Source organism: Rattus norvegicus, chromosome 18 (genome assembly GCF_036323735.1).
Source record: "Rattus norvegicus strain BN/NHsdMcwi chromosome 18, GRCr8, whole genome shotgun sequence".
NCBI lineage: Eukaryota > Metazoa > Chordata > Mammalia > Rodentia > Muridae > Rattus > Rattus norvegicus.
In genome coordinates, this window is record NC_086036.1 from 20384348 (window position 1) to 20404418 (window position 20071).

At 36.8% G+C, this 20071-nt stretch overlaps 1 long non-coding RNA gene and 1 other non-coding gene across 2 annotated transcripts; both read left to right on the plus strand.

The window, feature by feature from the left end:
* The first annotated feature begins 604 nt into the window (after positions 1 to 604).
* Positions 605 to 768, plus strand: LOC120098443 (U1 spliceosomal RNA). The gene has a single exon (XR_005496602.1). It is a non-coding gene; the product is annotated as a U1 spliceosomal RNA (small nuclear RNA).
* Positions 769 to 1787: 1019 nt separating this feature from the next.
* On the plus strand, positions 1788 to 18648 carry LOC102546350 (uncharacterized). Its single transcript, XR_361275.5, has 3 exons — positions 1788 to 3101; positions 6313 to 6422; positions 18380 to 18648. It is a non-coding gene; the product is annotated as an uncharacterized LOC102546350 (long non-coding RNA).
* Positions 18649 to 20071: the final 1423 nt, after the last annotated feature.

Consider the following 20071-nt stretch of genomic DNA (forward strand, 5'->3'; position numbering starts at 1 on the left):
CAAAGTAGCTTGTTGTTCTTATGTGAATCATTATATTGGGAGCCTTTGCCTCCTTGTGGAACTCCTTTCCTCTTACTGGGCTGCCTTGTCCAGGGTTGATATGATGTTCTTGTGTCCGGTTTTATTGTAGCTCTTTAGGCCATTTTTGATTGACTGATATCCATGGAGGCCTGCTCTATTTTAAGGGGAGGCATGGTGGGTGGTTGGATCTGTGGAAGAGGTGATATGGAAAGGGAAAGACTGAGGGTGGGGAAAGTGGTAGAGGTGTAATATATGAGGAAATTATAAACAGGAAGAAGCAGAATGAAGAGGAGGAGGAGGAAGAGGAGCAGGAGATGTAGGGGGATAAGGAGAAGGAGAAGGAGAAGGAGAAGGAGAAGGAGAAGGAGAAGGAGAAGGAGAAGGAGAAGGAGAAGGAGAAGGAGAAGGAGAAGGAGAAGGAGAAGGAGAAGGAGAAGGAGAAGGAGAAGGAGAAGGAGAAGGAGAAGGAGAAGGAGAAGGAGAAGGAGAAGGAGAAGAAGAAGAAGAAGAAGAAGAAGAAGAAGAAGAAGAAGAAGAAGAAGAAGAAGAAGAAGAAGAAGAAGAAGAGAAGAAGAAGAAGAAGAAACTTACCTGGCAGGGGAGATACCATGATCACGAAGGTGGTTTTCCCAGGGCGAGGCTTATCCATTGCACTCCGGATGTGCTGACCCCTGCGATTTCCCCAAATGCGGGAAACTCGACTGCATAATTTGTGGTAGTGGGGGATTGCGTTCGCGCTCTCCCCTGTTTTTTTTTCAGAAGAAGGAAGAAGAAGAAGAAGAAGAAGGAGGAGGAGGAGGAGGAGGAGGAGGAGGAGGAGGAGGAGGAGGAGGAGGAGGAGGAGGAGGAGGAGGAGGAGGAGGAGGAGGAAGAAGAAGAAGAAGAAGAAGAAGAAGAAGAAGAAGAAGAAGAAGAAGAAGAAGAAGAAGAAGAAGAAGAAGAAAAGAAGAAAGTTTCAAGCTGTTGCATGTCTGTGGAATTCATTCCCCTACCTCGGCTCTGTTCTCTGGCCTCAGTGGGAGAAGAGCCCAGCCCAAAAGTGACTTGATGTGCTATGGTTGGGGAATACCCAGAGGACTCTCCACTGTCTCAGAGAAGAAGGGGAGGGGACTAGAGAAAAGGACTGTGGGAAGGAGGAATCTAGAGGCAGGGACAGTGATAGGGATATAAAGTGAATGAATTTAAAAAAAGAAGAAGAAAATGAAGAAGAGGAAAATGGGGTAAAAATGGCTAATGAAAATAAAAGTAAGTAAAGCACAATAATTTACTTGTATAAAAATTCCATATTGTAACCCATTATTTTGAAGGATAACAAATATTGTTTTAAACAGTCGTACACAGATATAAAGGGAAGGCCCTACACAGGGAGGAAATTCTTCATGAATAGAAGCAATATGGGCTAGATTACTGCAAAAAACCCTCATACAGTCATATTGATACAATAAACTCACACCAAAAATGTTTTTGGTCAAAAAAATACAATTAAGAGACCCAGAAGGGAATAGCAAAATGGGCATGGCTGACTCAAAGTATTATCTGTACTAAATGCAAAGGCTTCTATGTGAAAATACAATGGTCACCTACAAAATAACACAGAAAAACCAACCAAACAAAAAATAGGCAAGACGATTAATCCTCCCCTTCATAAAGTTATAGCAAACCAGCAAAAGATCCCCAATTAAAGTAGTATTAAAAATTATTCAAATGGCAGCCACAATGAGGAAACCCAATAACAGTGTTTCATTAGAGTACTTGTTTATTCCTGAATATGAAAAATACTTATCATTCAGAACTGTGAAAAAGATAACAAAGAATTGCATGCAATTACTCACAGCTAGGTTTCTTTCAATATGAGGCTGCAAGTGATGAACAAAACAAAACAAAAGGAAAACAGGGAGAAATACATGGACACGAAGAAAGAAGTAGTTTGAGAAATGTCATTCTGTATTCCTAACCAAAGAGTGTCAGTAGCATGAAATACTCCTGTCCCTTAAGTGATGCAAACATTATATGCCAACTGAAGTTTTCTTTGTTGTCACGTTAAAATTTAAACTGATGAGCAACAAATATCAGAGAAATGCATAGATGTAACTTACAGAAAAATGAGGTTGCTTCAAATATTTCATCATTCTTCCTCACTTCAGTTTTATCCTTTTATTAATTTTTATTTATTTTATTTTATAATGATTGAGAAAGGGAAAGGGGAAATATAGCATATGAAGAAAGAAGCATAAATTCCTTCACCCAGGGTAGAAGAATTTACAAATTATTTCACTGATATCTGTATTTCCAACCTTCCTTTTTACCTTTTAAATCATAAAACCTTCTTTTTCCCAGTTGACAATGCTATTTTAAGAGATCCGGACACAAATCTATTTTTGCAAGTGGAGAATTGTCACAGGAGCAAGATCTTTTAACTTGTTCTCACTTTTCTCTCCTTTCCTTGTTCTCTGTCATCAAATCTTCTCCTCATAAAAATGTTCAAAGACAAAAATATTATTGAATTCTACAAGAAAATCTAAAATATTTCTATATCTGCTTACACGTCACCATAGTGTAATCCACTGAACTTCCAAAACCCTAATGGCAACAATTATTCCATGTAAAGGGTGATAATTCTACAGTGTTAACAGCAATATATGTCAAAGCAAATAATTTTCAGATGATTGAAATTGCCTGGACATTTCGGAATGAACCTAACAGAATTGTTCAACACCTCATTAGGTACACCTGGGGCAGAACATAGCTACAGAAGCTAGTTTAAAGGGTCTTTATATAGGTTCCCGAGTATGGTCTCCCTGTGGCTCTATTCTTGAAGCCAGTTGACTTGTTCGCCCTCTGCGAACATTCTTCATGAGCACCTGATCCCCCAATTAAGCTTTCCACCTGCAGAGGCCAAGCTTCCATCCCGCTCAATTTCTCTCCCCAACCCTCTCCACAGCTGACAGTGTATTCTGTGACCAGAGAATGAACACAGCAGATTCCATCAAGAATCTGAATTTTGTGAGAAGCCCAGTATTCTTGAGGTTACCAGGGCAACCTCTGAGGCTTGGATGAAGGTGTTAGCAATGTGTCACCAGGTAAAAGACTTTTATTGGGTTCAGGGGCAGAATACAAATCTCAGACTGGGAATTCTGTGTGAATAATGTGAGTCATGTAGGGTGGGCTAAAGGAAGGAAGACTCATTCTCCCCTGTGCACTACAGGACAAGACGATTGTGAGAGAGATGCTGTTTGAAGAAGGCTGTAAGTCCAACGGTGTTTTTTCTAAAGCCTGGGGTGGAAGGTCATTACAACAACATTATCCTATGGACTTCAAGAACTCAGCCCTTCTAAGTCTGTCTGCACCCTCTGGAAGTTCACATATCTCCTTTATCAAGAAAACAACAGTGTGCCTAGTAAAACTATCCATTAGCATAGATGAAGACACCTCAAAAAATAGCACTGATTTAAAACTCTATAACGTGAATTGATAATACTGGTGTGAGTCTACTCTGGTCTCCTTAGCTATTTCAGGACCATAACTTCAGATATTATTTTTAGATCATTTGAATTTCCAAAATTTAATCTGTGATGCTGAATTTGACCTGATGTATACTAATACTCAAAAATCTTTGAATCTCATTGCTATAATGTGGGATTCAGTTATGTAAGAAAACCCTCATGCATCTAAGGTGACTTCTTAAATTTCTAAACAAAGTCTTTTTGGACAAAATTCCTGAAAATTTCTACTGGACATTTCCATCTGCAATATTGAATATTTTATTTAGCAGAAAGAACTTGTGAGGATCAGTGTATATTATATGAAATGTATACAAATAGCACAAGTGTATGCACATGCACACAAGTGAGTGTACACATGTATCCACATGCAATCACGTGCTCATATACACACACCCCACATTTGAATAGTAAAAGCTGTCAGTGTTATCATTGCATATTTGTAATTCTATACTGGTTCTTTCTTACCCCAACTTCTTCTGTATACGCATTTTTATACACATCTGTCCTCCTGTGATTGTTTCCAAGTGAATACACACAATTTGACTATTGATGCATCAATGTCTAGAATATTCTCAATAGAGAAAAATAAGAAAAATAAATTTAATTGGTAAAATAATTTCAATTTAAAATAGCTAGTAGTCATCGGTATCTCTTCTCTCAGTAGAAACTACTGAAGCAATTTCTTCTATAGCTTTGATTCACAAATGGTGAAATGACTGTACCTATGGCAATATGCTGGTGATGCTTACATTTTTGAGGATGATTTGAATATCACTTAATTTATTGTATTGTATTTCCCATTAAATATTTCAAAAAGTTTTTATTTGTTTATAAAAGACACAGTCTTATTAAGGAGAAGAGACAGGATGCATGGCACACTGCTTGCTTGTAGCACAATTGAACTAATTTCTGTTTTTGGAAAGATTAATTCATGTTCCTTGGAAATAAATTCCAAGAAGAAGTTTAGATTTTTTTTTTCTTTTTGTAAATTGGAATTTGATCGCTAAAACACTCTGCTGGGAATAATTAACTTCCATTTGTCCAACGATGTTAATTAAACTGCTCATTTTATTTACTGAGTAAATAGTTTTTAAGTCAAAATTTGAGAGTTCTAATAAGATTGGCCACATTTGGTCACAGAATGAGAAGTAACCATGAAGTAAGCGCTTCCTGAGAAGTGCTCCAAACATCTTGCAAACAGTGGATACTCAGTTCTATGCAACTTAGAGGTCAGAACATCTTCCTCTCTTAGATAAAACTTTTCTATCTGATCTGAACTTTCCAGATAGCCTCACTTTCACCTTTATTATTTATTATATTTATTTTAAGTTGCAGTAGCAATATTTACCCTTTACAAGAGAGACTTTCCTAAGTGAGAAATTATCAAAATACGTATGTGAACTTCAGAGAGTCATGTGATCACACTCAGAAATTGGAACACAGGTTAGACAAGAGCACTCTGTTCATTCAAACTTTTAACTTCATGGTAGAAAAGAAAACACGCATCATATACAATATTGTCCATGACACACAGAATCGAAATTAAATGAACAGTAAATATTACAGCAGTTGTAATTTAAGCATTCTAAACAATTATTTTCACTTAGGATCATTTAATTTTGCTTTGCTTTTATTTTAGACAATTTACTCAAAGGAACATAATGTATGAGTGATTCAAAAATTATTCAAACAAAATTTTATATGAAATATTTAAAATAAATGGCTTTTTCTGAAAGGAATAGAAATGAGAAAAAATTTGCAGAAGACAATTACATGGTTTATAAGTATTACTTGTTTCTATAAGGTAATTTGAATCTGATTGGTTCTTCCCCTATGCCATAAGTCCCATCCACATACCTGCCTAACCACACCCACCCACACACCCACCCACACACCCACCCACCCACCCACACACCCACACACCCACCCACACACCCACCCACACACCCACCCACACACCCGCTGATGCAAACATATTCACATGCAAAAGTACTTTAAGATGGGTTCCTAGTATTTCCTAGATTCAATTCTGAAAACAAAAATTCTGTTTAAGAGAATATCTTTTGAATATGAAAATAGCAATCTTGGATAGAGGAATTAGTAATACTAACTAGGGTAATAGAAAAGGAACATTTGTAAATTAGCACTTCTGGGAAGCGTCAGGATTCCAACTCTAATATTTTCCTTTAACAATTGCTAGGCTTTTTTTTTTTTTTACTATATTGTAAAAGTAAAAGCTTTTGCTAATAACCAAAATGTATTCATTATTGACTTCATAACTGTGTCCTACCATCAATTATTCAAAATATTTTACAAAATATTTATTTTCTTATTTTTGATATTAAGTATAGTTAATCCATTTCCTCATTTCCATTCCTTAATCCAAACATCCCATAAATTCAATCTCCTTCTCTTCCAAAGTCATGGCCTCTTTCTTTACTACTTTGTTATTACATTGACAAATAAATATTCTTAAAAACACAAACAAAAGCTGCTCACTCTGTACAACGTCACTTGTATGAATGTTTTCAAAGCTTACCATTTGGTACTGGATAACCATTATGCATCCTTCCCTCGTGAAGATTATTATAAAATTTTGAGAGTTACAGAGTTGAACAGAAAGTATACCAGGCTCAAAGGAGGGCATGGCTCTCTGCCTTCACGTTCCCCTTTATAGGAGCTTACAGATAAGCTCTCATTATCAGAAGGAAGAAATGTGTATGACATCATCTTGATAGAATTCTGCAGCCTGCAGTGTTCACATTTCTATTCTCCTTTACTTATTTAGGAGTGTTTCATCTGAATCATCGCCTGTTGGACAGTCCTTTGTGGATCATAATCCTCTCTGATGCGGCTATCAGCCAAAATGGTGCTGTCAACATTTATGTCAACGCCGAGGTTGTAATTTTTGACAGTAATGTTCCTGGGCTTGATCTAAAACTCTCTGCTCACACTGACAGAGCTGGCTGTCAGCGTCCCTTCTCTCTGACACTTTTAAGTGACTGAGGACTTGGTGGGACTCACTTTAGGAAAAAAATCTCATTCCAAGTTCTCCCATTAAGTCCATGGCTCATCTAAAAGAGCTGCCTATGTTTCCAAGAGATAAATGAGTGCAGAAGACCAGGGACTTGGGTCTGCCTTAGGTTGCCATATAATTTTATAAATATCCAAGGAAATAAAACACAGCAGGGGTGAATTTCTGCTGAAGTCTGGACCTTGTCACAAACCAAAGCATCTCTCAGAAACACCATTAGAGAACATTAGTCTGTCCTTGCTTACTTGTTTCAAATCACAAAATGATGCTCGACAATTTTATGATCCGTATGATTAAAGAGCTTCATTTTTACCAATTTTGCCTTTCAGGCCCCATCAGACTGGCCTAGTTGTGCTATGTTCTTCCCTCACCAGTTTTGGCCAAATATTTCATCTTCTAAGAAACTGCCTGTATTCCTTTAGAATGATTAGATTAGCAAATATTAAAGTAGTTAAATATTATATAAAACTAGAGAATATTGGCAAAACCAGTGCACTCATATATTGCTGATGTCACTGTAAATAGGTATAAGCATTTTAAAAAGCAATTTGGGATTATATAAAAAAAGGCAGGAAAAATATATATACATAATGTTGCCAGTAATGCTACTCTTGGGAATATATTCTAAGGAGATAATTCACAGTAAAATAAAAGCTATATAGACAGAAACACTTATTGCAAAATTATTTATAGCAATTAAATTGGTTATAAGTTACATCCAATAAAAAGGACTAAACACAGTATATTTTATCAGATGGATTAAATTGTATGAAATATTAAAGACTAGATTTCTATTATGCTACCTCCACAATCATTTTTTTAGTCTCCTTTTAGAAGTGCTTATTCTTGAAGCCCAAGTATAAACATTTTTGGATGTATTTATGCAGTGTCAAAAAATATAACACAGCACCCCAATAATTCATGCCTCATGATAAACTTCCAATTACATTATGTAAGCGAATTCACATTTTCACCCACCCTGTATGTATAAGAACTGTACCTTTTACTACTGTACTGATAGAGTGTAAATAATTGTAGGCTATTAATAATTTCTAAATAAAGTGTTGGATACTAAAATTAGTTTACCTTCTTTATATACAATAGAACAAAAATAAAAGTAATTTGTACAATGCAGAAAATATTTTAATATGTTCACTGTGAGAAGACAAATTAAGTCATCAAAAGAAGGAGGAAAATTATGTAATATACTCTTATATACCTATTCTATTATATATATTATATACCTATAATATTAAATATATGTATATAATTATATACCTATATTAGTTTAATGATTATATATTAGAAGTCATAATATCAAATATTCTATGTAACACTTCTGATTCAAGGGTCCTTAACTGAGAAAATTATTGCTTAATTTGTTTAAATTTTTCCATTTTCATAAATACATAATAAAATATGTTAGGGAAGTCAAACTTATTGAATAATCAAATTGATCTCTTCAAAACACAGGGTAAAATTACTTGCCCTAAAATATTTTTACTGCTCCAAAATCATCCATCTAGAAATTATGATCTGACAGGATATTTATCTTCTAGGTTCTCAGGCTCATAAATGTTTTGGAAGGAAAGCACAATAGAGAAGCATCTTCTGGCAGTGTGTGGCAATAAATGAAACCCATAACTGGTTACTATTCAAAGAATAAAAAAAATGTTACGTGTATACCTCTAAGTTGGGCATGTGTATCACCTCCCCGATATTCAAGTCTCAAGGGTCAAAGCAGGATATAAGGCAGAAACATTGTAGGAAACAGAAGCTATGGAGGAGTAATGTGAACCATATGTGACAGGTCTAAGCGCACATGAACCCAAAAAGGATTTTACTGCATGCATAAGACCTTCACAACATCAAGCTAGACATGATCCAAACCTAGATGGGAGGAGTTAATGAACTTCTGACCATCACTCAGAAGCTATTTACAATTGATAGCTGTTGGGGTTAAGAGGATGGGGTTGAAGTTCAATACATTTTTTCCCAGAGATGTGAACCCTGCTGTACAACCTACACTGTAATATCCAGCTAAAAGCCTGACAAACTAGATCTATACTGCCCCAAACACTTCCTCCTTCAAGAGGTACAGAATGTATCTATCATTTACGAGTGAATCCAAAGTGTTACATAGAATTATCACATCACTTCTAATAATAAATCGAGATAGTATAAGTATATAACAAGCATAGAATTTTCTTCCTTCTTCGCATGACTTGATTGCTATTCTTACAGTGAACCAATTAAAATATTTTTCAAATTGTCAACAATTATTTTTATTTAGGTTTGTTTTATAAGGGAAGTAATCACTTTCCAGAAGTATATTAGCTCATCTATATCTGTACCATCTATATCAATATCTATACCCATGTATACTTTTATCTATATTTATCTACCTTTAATATATAATCTCTATTTTCATCTCTATATCTACTTATAACACTGTACCCATATAATACATATACATGACAGCAGGCATACATGTCTTCTCCAAAGACAACTGTTTCTGATGTCCTGCCCTTAGTTATAAATGCCAAAGTCAAGTCAATTAATTTCCATTTTTGCATTTCTAAAATAGCAAAAAACCTAAAGTAGCTGCCTTATATCTCATATATGTGAGAAAAAAATCCACCTTTCATTAAGTATCAGTCCCACATTATCTGTTGAGTATATACTTCCCTGGGTAGTAACTTTCTCTGTCGTACCATGCTTTCCTAGAAATATATATTTTCTTAGATTTAGCTTATAGATGATCTGAATTAGAGGCAAGAAGAAATCTGTAATAAAATATAACACAAAATATAGAACAGCCATATTGAAAGTTATTGGTATATTTTTATGTTTTTTTATTTTATAAATTTGAGTCTTTGACTTGCGCTTATGTCTGTCCATCAAATACATGAATGCGGTGGCTATGAATATATGAAGACTGCATAAAACCCTCTGGAACAGAACTTACAAATGCTTGTTAGTGTTCATGCGGGTTCTTGGAACCACACGAGATAAGTAAGTGATCTTAACCTCCAAGCCACACACCCAACCTCTAGTGTAAAAGTTGCTTGAGTCATTTTAGCAATTTCCCGCCTGAGATGAATATATTCACGTGGTGCAAAGTAGAAAGTGCACCGACTGTGGATAATGAGGATGGCATTTCCTTTTTTTTTCTTTTTTGGATATTTTATTATTTACATTTCAAATGTTATTCCCTTTCCCGGTTTCCCAGACATAAGCCTCCTATCTCACCCCCTCCCCTTCTTATATGAGGGTGTTCCCCTCCCAGTTCACCCCATTCCCGAGTTCCGGATATTCCTCTACACTGGGGAGGGGGTTTAAACCTTGGCAGGACGAAGGGCTTCTCCTTCCATTGGTGCCCAACAAAGGCCATCCTCTGCTACATATGCAGCTGGAGCCCAGGGTCAGACCATGTATAGTCTTTGGGTAGTGGTCCCTGGGAGCTCTGGTTGGTTGGCATTGTTGTTCTAATGCAGTTGCAAACCCCTTCAGCTCCTTCAATGCTTTTTCTCATTCCTCCAACGGGGATCCTGTTGTCTATTCAATGGTTTGCTCCTAGCATTCATCTCTGAATTTGACATGCTCTGGCTGTGCCTCTCAGGAGACATCTATATCTGGCTCCTATCAATATGCACTTCTTAGCTTCATCAACCTTATCTAGTTTTGGTGGCTGTGTGTGTGTGTGTGTGTGTGTGTGTGTGTGTGTGTGTGTGTAGACTGTATTCCCATGTGGGGCAGGCTCTGAACAACTGTTCCTTCACTCTCTGCTCTGAACTTTGCCTCCATATTCCCCTCCTATGAGTATTTTTGTTCCCCTTTTAAGAAAGAATGAAACATCCAAACTTGGGTCATCCTTCTTTTTCAGCTTCATGTTGTTTGTGGATTTTATCTTGGGAAATTCAAGCTTTTGGGCTAATATCCACTTATCAGTGAGTGCATACCATGTGTTTCTTTCTGTGATTAAGCTAACTCACTCAGGATGGTATTTTCTAGTTCAATTCATTTGCCTATGAATTTCATGAAGTCATTGTTTTTGATAGCTGAGTAGTCCATTGTGTAGACGTTCCATATTTTCTGTACCCATTCCACTGTTGTTGAAGGGCATCTGGGTTCTTCCAGCTTCTGGCTATTATAAATAAGGCTGCTATGAACATAGTAGAGCAGGTGTCTTTGTTGGATGTTGGAGCATCTTTTGGGTATATGCCCAGAAGCTGGGTCCTTAGGTAGTGCAATTTCCAGTATGGTTGTACCAACAATGGAAGAGTGTTCCTCTTTCTCCACATCCTCATCAGCATCTGTTTTCACCTGAGTTTTTTATCTTAGCCATTTTGACTGGTGTGAGGTAGAATCACCAAGTTGTTTTGTTTTGTTGTATTTCCCTGATGACTAAGGATGTTGAGCATTTCTTTAGGTACTTTTCAGACATTCCATATTCCTCAGCTAAGAATTCATCATTTAGCTCTGTACCCTGCTTTTTTTTTATTAACTTGAGTATTTCTTATTTACATTTCGAATGTTATTCCCTTTCCCGGTTTCTGGACCAACATCCCCCAACCCCTTCCCCTCCCCTTCTATATGGGTGTTTCCCTCCCCATCCTCCCCCCATTACCACCCTCCCCCCAACAATCACATTCCCTGGGGTTCAGTCTTAGCAGGACCAAGGGCTTTCCCTTCCACTGGTGCTCTTACTAGGATATTCACTGCTACCTATGAGATTAGAGTCCAGGGTCAGTCCATGTATAGTCTTTGGGTAGTGGCTTAGTCCCTGGAAGCTCTGGTTGGCATTGTTGTTCATATGGTGTCTCGAGCCCCTTCAAGCTCTTCCAGTCCTTTCTCTGATTCCTTCAACGGGGGTCCCGTTCTCAGTTCAGTGGTTTCCTGCTGGCATTCACCTATGTATTTGCTTGTACCCTGCTTTTTAATAGGGTTATTTGGCTCTCTGGAGTCTAACTTCTTGAAGTTCTTTGTATATATTGGATACTAGCCCTCTATCAGATATTTTGACTATTATGTGATAGAAGGAATTTCTTTTCTGGTCTAGTCTATTTGGAGTTCTGTAGGCTTCTTGTATGTTTATGGGCATCTCTTTCTTTAGGTTAGAGAAGTTTTCTTCTATAATTTCGTTGAAGATATTTACTGACTCTTTAAGTTGGGAGTCTTCAGTTTCTTATCTACCTATTATCCTTAGGTTTGATCTTCTCACCGTGTCCTGAATTTCCTGGATGTTTTGGGCTAGGAGCTTTTTATGTTATACATTTTCTTTGATGGTTGTATCAAATGATGATGGTATCTTCTGCCCCTGAGATTCTCTCTTCTACCTCCTGTATTCTGTTGGTGATGCTTGCATCTATGACACCTGATCTCTTCCCTAGGATTTCTATCTCCAGAGTTGTGTCCATTTGTGCTTTCTTTATTGTTTCTATTTCTATATTTAAATCCTGGATGGTTTCGTTCAATTCCTTCACCTGTTTGGTTGTGTTTTCCTGTAATTCTTTAAGGGATTTTTGTGTTTCCTCTTTAAGGGTTTCTACTTGTTTACTTGTGTTGTCCTGTATTTCTTTACGGGAGTTATTTATGTCCTTCTTAATGTCCTCCATCATCATCATGAGATGTGATTTTCAATCTAAACCTTGCTTTTCTGGTGTGTTTGAATATCCAGTATTTGCTTTGGTGGGGGAACTGGCCTCTGATGATGCCAAGTAGTCTTGGTTTCTGTTGCTTAGGTTCCTGTGCTTGTTTCTTGCCATCAGATTGTCTCTGGTTTTAGCTTGTCTTGCTATCTCTGACAGTGGCTTGACCCTCCTGTAGGCCTATGTGTCAGCACTCTTGTAGACCTGTTTCCTTCCAGCGGGATGTGGGAACAGATTCCTGGGTTTGTGTGACCTGTAGCCTCCAGGCAGGTTGCTTGGCACAGAAGAGTTGGTCTTATCTCTGTTCTCATGTGTGTAGGCACTCCTGGCGACTGGCTTTCAACCACTGGTGCAGGCAGAAACCGGAAGTGTCCTGCCTCTGACTGCTCCTAAGTCCCCGTGCCCAGGGGGCACAGATGGCACTAGGCAATTTCCTCTTGGGTGAGGAATGTGGGCAGAAAGTTGTTGTCTCCTCTGAGTTCTGAGGACTGCACTTCTGAGGTTCCAGCTCTCTCCCCGATGGAATTTGGGTGCATGGAGCTGTGGGACCTGTTCAGTTCAGTTCTGGGTGCAGGCAGAAACCATTTGGTTCCTCCAGCTGACTGCTCCTAACTAATTGAATCCAGAGGCACTATGTAGTTTCCTCTTGGGCCAGGAATGAGCAGAAGTGGACAAAAGTGGTGGTCTTTCCTGAGGTCTCAGGATTGTCCGTACTTTTGAAAGTTCAGCTCCCTCCCTCATGGGATTTGTGTGCAGGGATCTGTGGGATGGTTTCAGTTCGCTTCCAGGCACAGCCAGAAATGGGAAGTGTCCTGGACCAGAGGACTTCTGCCTCTGTGTGTCCTGAGGCCACCAGGCAGGTCGCTTGGAACAGAAAAGTTGGTTTTCCCTCTCTCTTAGGTATTTAGGTGCTCCTGGCAACAGGCTTTCAGCTCTTAGCACAGACAGAAACCTGAAGGGTCCTGCCCTTAAATGCTCCTAGATCCGTGCCCAGGGTGCACAGAGAGCTCTTAGGCAATTTCCTCTTGGGTCAGGAATGTGGGCAGAAAATAGTTGTCTCCTCTGAGTTCTCAAGAGTATCTGCACTTCTGAGGGTCCAGCTCTCTCCCCCACGAGATTTAAGTGTAGGGAGCTGTGTGTCCAGTTCAGTTCGGTTCTGGGTGCAGGCAGAAAACAGCAGGTTCCTTCCACTGACTGCTCCTTGAAGATTGTATTTCTGCGTTTCAACATATGCCTTTAGTCAGGGTCAAAGACATTTGGAACTTGAATACTTCAATTGTCATAAATACAGTGCTTGTGTTTATTCTTACAATGAATGTCTCTCTTTAATCTAATATCCACAACTTGACTGTAACATTGACTTTCTAACCATATTTTGGGAACTGTTTTATAAATAGGGTTGGCTGTTGCTTTTTTGGCTGCTTGTGCTCTACACAGTACATTTGAGATTTATTCATGATATTAGAATCAGGAGTAAGAACCACTCCTAATACTGGGATTATCACTAACTTGCTGGTTATATAATAATAATGATAATAATAATAATAATAATAATAATAATAATAATAATAATAATAATGTGTTCTTTTAAGGGAGTTTCACAGGTAACATTTACTCAGAAGCTGAAAGATCTTTATTTTTGTTTTTGAAGAATCTGTTTCAAACACATTGACACATTTCTAGTAGCCATAACGAGTCTTGTTCTGGAGTAAATACTCAGCGATATGAATTTATCTGATCAACATTTAAACACAATTTATTGAGTTCTTCACAAATCATCTTCCAAAATGATGGTACCCTATTTCAACACTACTCCTAGCAGTAATTCAAATTGCTCCACGTAATGAATGTTCAAGTAGTGCCAGGTGGTCTTCCTATGACTAAAATAGGTCTTTAGTAGATGTCCAATTTGCTATTAACTTGATTTTCCCAAGTTGTTATAGTAAGCATCTTTCCATCCATTTATTTGGTTTCCTTATGCATTCTTTAAAATAATATTTTATAAATAAATATAATTATAACATTTCTCTCTTTCTTGCCTTCAATCCTTTTTAAGGTTTCCCATTGTTTTTCTCTAATTCATTTCTATAATTATTGTATTATATATATATTCAGAATATATACAGACAACTCTATCATCAGTATAATATTACATACACATAAAATTATTTGTATATACATTTATGTGTGTGTGTGTGTGAGAGAGAGAGAGAGAGAGAGAGAGAGAGAGAGAAAGAGAGAGAGAGAGAGAAATTGATTTCAGTGCTGATGAGCTGATGACTTAGAATTAGATAACCACTTAGGAGGTTCTTAAGAAGGCTACATCTGCCATTGTTAACATACATTAATTTTTTGTAGTTTCTTGTATTGTTCTTGGCAGTGTGAGATTCTGCCCATCCTTATTAGGTTGTGTTTTGGTACTATTCTTGTTTGGACTTGTCTATTTTGTGAAGACTAATGGGTGTTTCTTCCCTTTCATCTCTTGGAGACACATTCTCACAGCAAACTTTCCATCACCTCAGTGTTTGCAATCTTTCTACTCACTCTCCATGATGTTCCTTGATCCCTAGGTGTAAAGGTTGTTTTGTAGATGTCTAAACTTGGATCAAGTATTGCAGGATTTGTTTTCTGCATTTTGATAGATTGTGGTTTTCTGTAATAGTAGTCTCCATCTGTTACAAAGAGAAGTTTTTTTGATGAGGAGTGAGAGTTCCGCTTACCTTAAGATATAAAGATAAACATCTGGAATGCAGTTATAAGTTTCATGGTTTAGTAAAGTGGTCAAAGATTAAGATCTCATTAACTTAAGATAGCTGGCAATGTTTTCAGAACCGGGCATGACTTTCCTCTTGCTGAGTGGGCCTTAAGTTCAAATAGACTGCCAAGCCTTAAATATGATTATTATACCTTTAGGATTGTCGTGTTATACTGGTCCTTTTGCAGTTCATAAGTGACATAACTGAAAGACTATTTGGTGCTTCTCTCCCTTGAAGCTAGCAAGCCATGATCTGGTATCATAAAAGTTGTTTCTTAGTGTGGAGGATTGAATGGCAGATACATCTGAGCCATATGCTGGTTCCTATGCTCAAAGTGCATTGTTCTCAAGCAGTAGAGTCTTGCGATCAGCATCTTCAATATGATCAAGCACAACACTCACCTATCCACAATTCAAAATGGGTTTTTTCATGCTTGCTATTAATTTTTTTCTCATTTTTAGGGGATACCCTCAGCTCAGGTAGCAAAAATATTATTCACAATTAATATGTGTTTGTATAATCTAATTCCTAGTAAATAACTACCATGATTCCTTATGGCTTTTTTAAAAATATCATTACTGTTATTTTATTCTTTCCTCCATCCATGTTCTCTAAATGGGCTCACTCAAGCTTTTTAGATCAATATCTTCAAATGACTTGTATCCTACCCTTCTCCTCTTTGTTGCTTTCCCATTGCCCATGGCCATTTTTACTTTCCTAATTTCTGCGGTTATTCTAGGCTGTACACTAACATCTGAAGATTTGCTGTCACCATCTACAGATGAGAAAATACACATTTTATCTTTCTGAGTGAGTTACCTTATGCGATGTGGTCTTTATTAGTTCTATCCATTTACGTGCAAAGTTCAGAATTTCATTTTTCGTTATAGATGAATGGTATTCCATAGTATATACTTATGATTTTTATATTATCCACTTGTCAGTTTAAAAACATTTAGGATGTTCCCACACTTTAGCTACTGAGAATAGATAAGCAGTGCTCGTGGCTGAACAAGTGTCTATGAAAGAGAATATTCAGTCCTTTGTGCAAATGCCATGAAATAGAGTAGTGGGATATATGGTAGATTTATTTTCAGATTTTTGAGTTTTTCTTTGTTGAATTTCCATGTTTTCTACAGTAATTCCGAGGTGAATGTTTTCAGTTCAGCTATTGCTGAATGCAGTTTCCCATTTTCTTGCTCCAGGCACTCAATTATTGTTAGTTGAATTTTTGTTTTTGAATTTCATCATTCTGACTGAGGTAAAATAAACATTCAAAGATCTTTTGATTTACATTCCTCTAATTGTCAGTGACAATGAAAATTTTTAGATTTTTGCTATCTACTTTTATTTGCTTTTTTTGTAAGCACTCTCTTAACCATGGCAATTTTAAAAATAGAATATTTTCTGACCGTTTGCATTTTTAAATTCTTTATATATTTTTGTATTAACCTGATATAAGTTTGATAGTCGATAAACAAACTCTCTGGCTCTGAGTGCATCTTCATAGGATTGATTTTTTTTCTAACTGTGCACTATTCCAGGAGTACTCTTGAGTATTCATATTAATTTTTTGATATTGCACAATTAAACAGCCAGTTTATTTTGAATACTCAGAACACCATGAGTTTGCAAAACATGCCTCTGAATTTGGATTCATTGAAAGTTCTTTATGAAGTTGAACTTAAGAAATGTCCCATCCCTGGGGTAAAGCAGATAAAAAACAATAACGAGCTATGCCTCAAAACCCATATGCCTTACTCCCTAATTTCTCTGATGATTTCAAGTTCAATGGAGTGCCAACATTGGCAATAGAGTTGAGAATCAGCTTCTAAAATGAGGTCTGCATTATTCTGATGTAATCTTCTTTAAAAGTGAAATGCAGACAACTAGGGTTAATAAACCAGAAAACTGTTATTTATCCCTCCTTTTTTGCTGGGCTCCATGTACTGTTTAGATGAATTGCTAACATTCTGTGTCTAAATGTTTATTGAAAGTTTACTCTGAATAAGATGCTACACTATTGGTCTATAAATATTTGTTGAACTGAACTGAAGATAAATACATTGTACTATATATTCTAAATAAAATCTATAACTCACATTAAATCATTCTCCTGTTTCATGTCTAACAGTCACACTGGGGCTTTTTACAAAGCTCTAGTGACATGTTAGATGACAGGGAGGGTGGAGACAGAATCCAAACTCTGAAAATCATATGATTTTGATTGGAAAAATTTATATTTATACAAGAGCCAGAGTAACACAAATATAGTGACTGAGATGTTTGTAACCGCAGGCAATTTATCCACTATGGCAACATACCATAATATGAGCAGTATAGATAGAGGTGTAAATCATCCCAATATTTTCATGGGTCAAAAGCACATGGGGAATGAGAACCCACACAGGGGTGTCCAAAGCAGACAGAGTGTGTGTTAAGTCTTAGAACTCTATATTTTACTCAGGTAAGAATACGCATGGCGTGGAACATGACAGAGGACCCTGGTTTTCAGTTAGAAATAGATGAATATGTGTAAAAAAACTATACATCTCAGAGTGCAGAGTACATCATTAAAGGATTCATCTATGCAATGACCTTTGAGGTGGTGAGTTGGTTGCACTATTAAGAAGACCCGATGGCCAGATATACACAGAATTTATGGCTAGGTATCAGTTCACTGGAATACAGTATTTATTCCCATTTCATTGATCGACCCAGAGCCTCCTGCTTGATGATCAACAGACTTACCACTGGATTTTCTGTGGTTTGTGTTTAAGTTTTCAATAATATTTTTATGAAAAGATAGTCACAGTACAATAATCATTCTTAGTTTCTTGGGACTAAGATCTAGTAGCAGCTAGAAAGTCAGTATTTGTAAAGACCATCTAAAACAACATGTGTATAAGAACCCTTTCTAAATAGGAGAAGTATTTATATATTATATGGTCAAAAAACCTTATGGAAAGAGTTGAAGGTATTTAAAACATATTAAACTAGGAGAAGGTAGTTAAGTTGACAGTAAGTATGGCTGAGTGGCAGTAATGATTGTAGATAATTTTGATGTAGTTTATTCAACATAGTTAAATGATAAGTAAGGCTTAGAGATAGTTTTCATGTTGCTTATTCAACCTTCTAATTTGAAAAGACATCGAGGATATACCTCTCTTAATATTACATTATGCATGACCTTAAAACCCAAGTTCACATCTGACTATAAATGCTGCTACTTCAATGTGTAATTGTATAACTCTCCCCTCCTCCCAATGAGAAAAGGTGCTTTCACACACACAATACTCAAATAAGTATGAACGTCACAAAGCAAAGGCTGCCAGCTCGTAGAGAGCCCATAGAATCTGATTACATTCGTTTTTGTTTGTTTGTTTGTCTTATTTTGTATTCTTTTGTTTGCAGTGCTCATCATCTTTGTCATTGTGCCTACCCTCCTGAACTCCACCTGGGATCATCATCAGCAAAGCAACTGCAAAACTGGCTTTTCTCACACAGCCTTATACAAGCAGTAAACAGTGGATCTCAGGGGATAACTCTGTGTCATATAATTTACTGCCCAATTTTGCTAACCCATGAGGTTTAGCTGCTAGTCTTTTTCAGAGCTTCAAATAAGCTTACAAGTTTGGGGCTATTTATCTATAATAAACTTTTAAATATTCAGCATGAAAAAACCCCCAGCATTTTCAGCTTTGAGTGCATTGATGGATATTCTTTGAGGATTTCAGAGGAAAAGGCGTTTGGTATACAGAGGATGTTGTATTATTCTAGCTTTCTGTTACTGCCTAATATTTACAGTAAAAAGTATACCATTGCAGAGCCAAAAGAGACCTTGGAGATAATCTGATTTAATGAGCTCATTTTGTAGAAAGGTCTGAATAGGAGTTACCCAAGATCACACAGTTATTTAGTAGAAGAATTGAAATGAGAATCAGGCTTTATAACTCTGCACAGGCATATACTCCATTCAGAAACTGAATTGAATTTCCTCCAACAGAAGCCCAGAGCCATTCTACAAAAGAAGTAAAAAGCAAGATATTTTTCAATAGCTTTACACTGTCTACAAAACACACAGCCAAAGGAGATGTTTCCTTTTGACTACGTATGATCCTAACCTTAACTGAATCCATAGAATAGAAAATGTGCTATGCTCCAGTCTAGCATAGAAAACTTGATGAAGGTGGTTGTAGAGTTGAGTATTGAATGGTAGCCAGAGGATGAGAATGGACAGATGTCATGCTGTGTGATAAAAATGTAACCATGCATGGCCATGCATGTGGACAATGGTAATGAAGCCATATGAGAACATAACATTGACAGAATTATACATTGTCCTAATCTGTCATTAATATGGCTAAAATAGTCATGGTATGAGGAAAAAAGATTTCACTCAACTGTGTTTTATTTTTTAAAAGTTTTATTTTTAAGTATGTATATTTGTGTCTGTGTGTGAGTATGTATGTGAGTACATGGGCTCAGAGAGAAATGAAGAGGCCATGAAATCCCCGGAGGTAAAGTTTAAAGTTGTGAACCACCTTGACGTGAGTGCTGGGACCCAAATTTAAGACATTTTTTATGATTAATAAGCCTACCAAGACACCCCTCCAGTGATATGAACTTACTTTTAGAATTTTCTTTGGGCTTGTAAACTACTCTTATAACAAAAATATATGTTCAAATGTCTATCACTAGAGCCTGCTGGGATAAAACACGAGATGCTGACAACTTATAAATGAACATAATTCTGAATTTGAGATTTGGAAACTAGTAAACCAAGGATCAAAGTGGTAGCAAATTAGATTTCTGGACAGAAAATGATTGGTGGTTTTTAACTGTTTAAACACTGTGATAATTTGAATGAGACATATCTTCCACAATCTCATGTGTTTGAAGACTTAGTCCCTAGCTATGAGTGTTGTTGGAGAGAATCCTGAACCTTAAGAAGGAGCATCTTTGTTGGAGGAAATATCCCACTGTAGGTGGGTTTGGAAGTTTACATTTTTTCTCTGTCTCTCTGCTTTTTCCATTGTGTTAAAATGTGTTCCCTCTTCTTTCTCCATCTGCTGCTATAGCACTCCTTTATTCTCCCATGAACTT